Source organism: Trichosurus vulpecula, chromosome 6, assembly GCF_011100635.1.
Source record: "Trichosurus vulpecula isolate mTriVul1 chromosome 6, mTriVul1.pri, whole genome shotgun sequence".
NCBI classification, from domain to species: Eukaryota; Metazoa; Chordata; class Mammalia; order Diprotodontia; family Phalangeridae; genus Trichosurus; species Trichosurus vulpecula.
In genome coordinates this window covers 63,308,585-63,315,499 of record NC_050578.1, presented here as the reverse complement: position 1 = coordinate 63,315,499, position 6,915 = coordinate 63,308,585, and positions in this window count along the sequence as shown.

Genomic DNA, 6,915 nt, shown 5'->3' with positions numbered 1-6,915 from the left:
GGAAGATTTGAGTTCAACCTAGCCTCAGACACTTACTAGCTATGTGACCCTGGACAAGTCACTTAACCTCTGTTTGCCTTAATCTACTGGAGAAGGAAATGGCAAACCACTCCAGTATTTTTTGCCAAGAAAACCCCACTTGAACAGTATGGCTCACTGGGTCTCGAAGAGTCTGGATTCTACAGAGCAACAAATTACACTAAATAGGATTAGGGTTTGACATCATTTAGCCCAGACCCCTTATACAGATGAAGGAAGTGAGGCCAAGAGGTATGAAGAGACCTCTCACCAAGGTCACACAAGTGGTATAACTCCAAAGTTCACTTCTTTTTTTTCAGCTTTTCCACAGTACCTTCTATGATCAAGGTTCCCACTCTTATTCAGTAGGTTATATTATCTTTTGTTCTGGGACTCTATAGTGGTTCTGTAAATGTAATAATTTCCCTAAAGTTGCAATAATATTTATTATCCTGTAAAATAAACAACAATAAAGCTAGCCTTCATGGAGTGCTTTAAGATCTACAAAGCACTTTACAAATATCTCATTTGCTACTCACAACAATTTGGGGAGGTAAGGTACTATCATTATCCTAATTTTATAGATGAGGAAACTGAGGCAGATGGGTTAAGTGCTCTGCCTGGGATTGCACAGCTAGCTTCAGAGGGAAAATTTGAACTCTGTCACCCAGCTGCTGGTAAATAAATAAAGGCATCAGTGCTTTCTGAGAGATTTCATTGGCTGTAGTCACCATCATTGCTCCCACAGAAAAAGCAATTCAAGGCACTGCTGACATCGTCAGTATTATATCATGATCATTTGTACACAAAGGACAGCAGTCCTGAATATAAATGAGGAATGCCAATCTGAGCTTGGTTTAAACTCTCCAGCAAGATGAGATTGAAAAACAGGAGGGTAACTGGCAAACATTTGGTTCCTAGCCTATCAAATGCATTGTTAAATTCTATAGCACGACTAATGACCATTTATTGTTTTGAAAAACAATAGAAGGCATAGACTTTTTTTTTTTGCTGAAAAATCTTTTCTACATTATGTTTGGCACTGAGGCTAGAATTTCTAAAAATCTGGAGGGAACAGCTGGTGCTCTAATAAATATTCAGGCCAACCATTTTAATGCTTTGTACTTAATTAACTAGTCCCAGTAAAAGAGAAATACTTGCCTTCAGCATTTCTCTAAGTGTAATATTTTGCTTCCAACTTAAATTTCCCCAAACAGCTTTAAAACTTTGTTCTGCCAAGTCAGTAGTTCTAATCAAAGGAGAAATCTTGAATGCCAGAGAAGAGTTCTCTGGCACTAAATACTTTGATATTGATTGAGGTTTTATACACATTTATGCAAATAACAGCTCACTCCCTATAATTTGTCATAATTCAGAACTTCATTAACTTCGTGTAGAAATTATCTACAGTGGAAGAAACTGTTAAATTGATTCATATGTAGAATGAGTTGTCATTTATGGCCCCTTCCTCACCTCTCCGTTGTTTGATTTAGAAGTTTTCTTTGCTTCTTTCTCTATATATGCATGCATGCATGTGTGTATGTGTATATATGTATGTATATGTGTATATACATACATATATGTGTATATATATATGTAGTGTGTATATGTAATTTACATCAAGGCATAAGCTTTTTCTTCTCAACAACAGTCTGCTAATGAAAGTGCATCCAGTAGGATCATAAATTTAGGGTGTTGGAAGGGGCCTTAAAGGCCACAAAATCCAAATCACTCCTCTTCCAGATAAGGAAACTGGATCTCAGAAAGGTCTATATGGCTCCTTTTATGTTTTTTGTTCTGCCATTAGAATGTCAGCTCCTTGAGGTTAAGGACTTTCTTATTTGCCTGTATTGCCAGTGCTTAGCTCCATGCCTTGTACATAGCCTTTAATGAATGCTCTGTCTCCCTCCTTCTCCCTCTCCCTGCCATTCCCAGTCTCCCTCCTCCTCCTCCATTTCCTCCCCCTCTCCCTCCCCTCTCCCATTCCCAATCTCCCTCCTCCTCCTCCATTTCCTCCTTCTCTCCCTCCCTTCTCCCTGAGTCAGCACTTTTCCCACTATACCTTGCTGCCCATACTATTCTTGTCTTTCTAATGACTGACATCACCACAACGTTTGCTATCAAGATCACCAAAACAAAGATTTCCATCTACTGCTATTTGCTAATTATACTTTTATTGTTTTCCTTTCCCTAATCAAACTTAATCCAATTCTTCTGCCACACTGGAGCATCAGATTACCAAGGGCTGAGAAGCAGGGGCTTCTGGTTTCTTTCTCTGTGGCTATCTGGATGATGCCAGCACTTCAGCAATCTTTAATTTCTGGGGTGTAGATATCCTTTCTGCCAACACAGATCATGACCCTCCTAGGACTTAGTTGAGGTAGAGCTTGGGGTTTTAGCTTGAACTGCCTGTTTAAGTGCCGAAATCTTCTCTTTGAAAATTGTGTCTTGGCTGGTGCTCCCGGGCATTCCAAGTCTGTCAGTTTTTCTGTCTCCCTCCTCTTGCTCCTCCTGGAGCAACTTCCTTCTGAAATTATAGGTAGATTTATGAAGGTCAGGGGACCATTTTGGGCAAGTGGAGACAAAATCAGCCAAATTTTGACGCAACCTTCTAATTGGTTTCTCTGCCTCAAGTTTCTACTCTCTCCAGTTCATTCTTTACCCACTGCGAAAGGGACACCCCAAAGCCTGGGTTTGACCATGTTATTCCTTTGCTCAGCAAACTACTATGGCTCCCTACTGCATCTTAAAATAAAATATGGAGCCCTCTATTTGGCCCTTTATAACTTGACTTTCATCCCACTTTCTAGACTTCTTAAACATTGCTTCCCTTCACACGCTCTATGTAGTCCAATCAAACTTGGACATTACAGTCTTCTCACAGACACCTATCTCTCATCTCCACTCCTTTGAACGCGTTGTCCTCAAGTCTGGGAATTCACACCCGGGAAAAGAACAAAAAAGGAGGAAAAAAAACCCAACAACCACCCAGTTCAGAGGTGACCAATACATCAAAAAAGTCTAACTTCATCCTCCAGTGGTCCATACCCTTGGTTCTCTACCCTTTTGACCCCTCACAGACATTCTTTGGAGCCAAATTTAGTTATTATAATTTCATAGCATTCACTTTCATTCATTTTCCTGTTTTTTTCTACTTACATTGTTATACTTTGGCACACAATAAGGTCTATATAAATGGGGACTACTACTGCTGTTATTATTAGTCATTATGTTTATTGTTTTTCTGGTTTTGCCACCTGGCTTTACCATCAGTTCATGTAAGTTATCCTGTGCTTCTCTGAAGTCATTATAGTAATCTTAATATGGCACTATATGAATATGGTATTCATGTCCCACAACTTGTTTAGCCCTTCTCTGTGGGTACATTGGTAGATGTCTACTTTCTTTCTGGTTTTTCCTACTACAAGAAAATGCTGCTATATATACACATACCTGGGTGGATACGGGGCCTTGCTTTTTGTCATTGATCTACTTGGAGTATACATCTAGCTGTGAAATCCCTGAGTCAGAGTTATAAGGACACATTATTTACTTTGTTGGAATAATGCTATATTGGTTTCCAGAATGGTTGGAATCATTCAAAGTTCCTCCTTTAATGTATCCACCTTTCTTAACCCCTTCAATATTGACTATTTCCAGCTTACGTCATCTTTGCCAATTTTTCTGGTTGTGAGGTAAAACCTAAAGAGAGATTTTATTGCTAAACAAAAAAAAGGCCCTGCCTTAAAAAAAAAAAAAGGTTATTTTATTTTGATCTGACTTTCTCGTATTGGAGCATTCAGAGTGCGGAGTCCAAAATTGTCTAATCTGCATGAAAAACAACTTTGGCAGAGCCATTAACCCTTTATTAAAGAGACTGGATGCCTTCAGTGAATGGGACCTCAGATCTTCCTCATGATCTGAGATGCTCCCTTTCCCCAGGGACATACTTTTATAGGGTGTGATACCCAGACACGCAGAAGAGGCAAAGTAAAGTACAGGGTCTTATTGGTTGATAGACCTTGCTCATCACCTTCCAGGAGGGCCAGAAATGAGACATCAGGATGGGTGGTCACAGGATGGGCAAGGCAAGGGTCATCTCCATTAAGTGGTCATAAGATGGGCCCTCCTCGTGTAGGGCAAGAGGGTAGTCTGGAGATACAAAAATAAGTTGGGGGACTTTCCATAACATGTCAAGGCATCCCATCCACACACTGGGTTTTGTCATTCACTCAACACCAAAAAGGGTGGAGATCTCTAGTCAGCATTCCTGTGGTTTAGGCAAGTGAACTTTCTAACAGGTTAGTGAACAATAAACTTATAGCTTGCGGTTTAAAGTTTCAGGCCAATTATAAGAAAGAATCTATCTTATCTAATTATGCCTAAATATAATGTATGTAAAATATATATTAATATATGTAATTTTTTTTTTTGGTGAGTGTGGAGGCAATTGGGGTTAAGTGTCTGAGGCTGGATTTGAACTCAAGTCCTCCTGACCCCAGGGCCAGCGCTCTATCCACTGCATCACCTAGCTGCTCCTATGTAATTCTTATGCTAATATTAGTTAACTAGACTAACTAGATTGGCTAGTATTTTACTAGATCACCGATAATTGCTAACAATCATTACTCCTATGGAATCACACTGAAATGATTAATACTGATTGGAATAAAATAGGGGTCCAATAAATCATTTTTCTCAAGAACTATTTGTTCATAATCTTTGAACAAATGCTCATTTTTCTATTAGTGAATGTCATCAGTTCTCTATGGGGAATGGCCTTTGATTCCATATATGGTATTTCTGTAAGTTGTCTCTATTTCTTGACTATCAGACCTTTATTAGAAATAATTGAACAAAGATGTTTTCCCCAGCTGATTACCCCCACCCCACCTTATCCTAGTTGCATTAATTTTGTCCATTCAAAAGCTTTTCAGTTTCATGTAATTAAAACGATCTATTTTGTGTATACCTTGTTTCTCTGGATAAGGTCCTTGAGGATAGGCAGGGACAACTTGATTTCTGTCTTTGGATCCTGGGCACCTAGCCTAGTGCTTTACTGAGTATTTAGGGAATGTTTGTTGATTAAATAGAGGAAAAAAAAAGGCAAGTGGGATAGTTCCTTTAGAAGGAAGAGTTTATAATTGTGACTGAAAATAGGTTGTATGTTTTTAGGTCTGCCTAAAAGGAAAAATAGGATAGCACACCATCCCTCTGCAAACTGAACAAAAACATTTTTTTTTTTAGTTGTATAGGGAATCATGGATTTTCTCTCCAGTCTTAGTTGATAAAAAAGAGTCCAATGGCAATTAAGGGTTAATGTGCAGGGAGGTGGGGGGTGGGGAGTTGTGCATGGGTGTTCAGTCTCCTAGAAGACTTCCTGATAGGGTATGAATCTCACTAAATTAGGAACAATGCCTTCTTAACGTTCTGTACTATATGTGCCTAGCACCACGTGGGAAGTTCAAGAGGCATGTTCCTTTAGTAATAACGCAGGTAATGTACTCAAAGGATTCAGGGCCTTGCTGGACCAGGGCCCCAGGCAAAATTGCAAAGTTGTTGAAACTTGCTTTGGGTGCTGTCCAGCAGCTGAGGCTTCGTTCCTGGGCCCATTTCACCTTACTGGGGCACCAGCATGTTCTATTGGAATGGGTCCAGGCCTCAGAGCTTTCATTGTTGATAATTTTTGAACATCTCCTGAGACGTAGAATTTTCTGGACCACTTGGCTGGATCCTGTTGGGCCTCCTGGGTTCGGAGTTCTGCTGCATCGGGTCATTAGTTCCCTTTTCTTCCTTCTGCACTGGCCGCTATATCTGTATGTATGATCCCAGAATATATATCCTCTTTCTAATGTCTTTCTCCTATAAATTACAGACTGGTAGAGTACAGTTTTCTAGATTTTTTTTTGAAACAAGGGAAAAGAGTATTCAAATTCCTAAATAGATATTATCAAGAAGATGGGCATTAGAAGTGTGAACAAAATAAAATGGCCTAGAGACAGATTAAGATTAGTTGGTGGCTAAAACTGCTACCTAATCTTTAATTAAAGTTCCCCAGGCCTAGTCTGGTTCACTATCTTTTCCGGACTCAGAGACCCAAGCCATCATTATAGCGCTGAGTGGTTTTTATCACCTTCAGACTTAAGAATGGTTATCTCTCTCTTCCTCTATTCCTATTCCCCTTCCCTGTCCCCAACACTCACCCACACCAACACCCACATAAACTGCAATAAACACTGATTTTTTGATAGTTCTGGGTGCTTTAGATAGGAATTATTGTTTACTTTCCATCAGAAAATTTTATAATTAATTTATAATTTTATATTTATAAATTTATATATATTATATATGAATTTATAATTAATGTGTGGTGATGTCCATATTATTAGGGTAATGTCTTAGTTAATTAGGTATCTCTTCTCCCAGGAATGCAGGGAGGGGGTATAGAAGGAGAAGCAGTCCAGACCATTAAAGTTTGTCTAGTCACCTCAAAAACAATACAACAGTACAGATGCCACTCCTTGGCATCCCTCTTACACCACCTCCCAAAGTGCCTGGTGATTGTTCAAAAGACTCTCCATTCTACTTCTGTAGCTCTTTCTAGAAAGTTCTAATGCTTCAAAACTGGTTTTCTTCAGATGTAGAGAATTGGAAAACAAACTATATTTGGAGTTAAGTCCTAGGTTCAAATTCTAGTTCTATCACTCATGTGAGTCACTTTCTCTTTTTCGTCCTCAGTTTTCTTATCTGTAAAAATGAAGGTGTTGGATGAATGATCTCTAAATTCACTTCAGACTCTAGATCCTGTGATAGCTTTCTCATTCCCTTTCCTTACATCAGACTCCCTCAACATAATTCTAGATTATCTGGAGGGAAGCAACAGGGCATCATATCCAC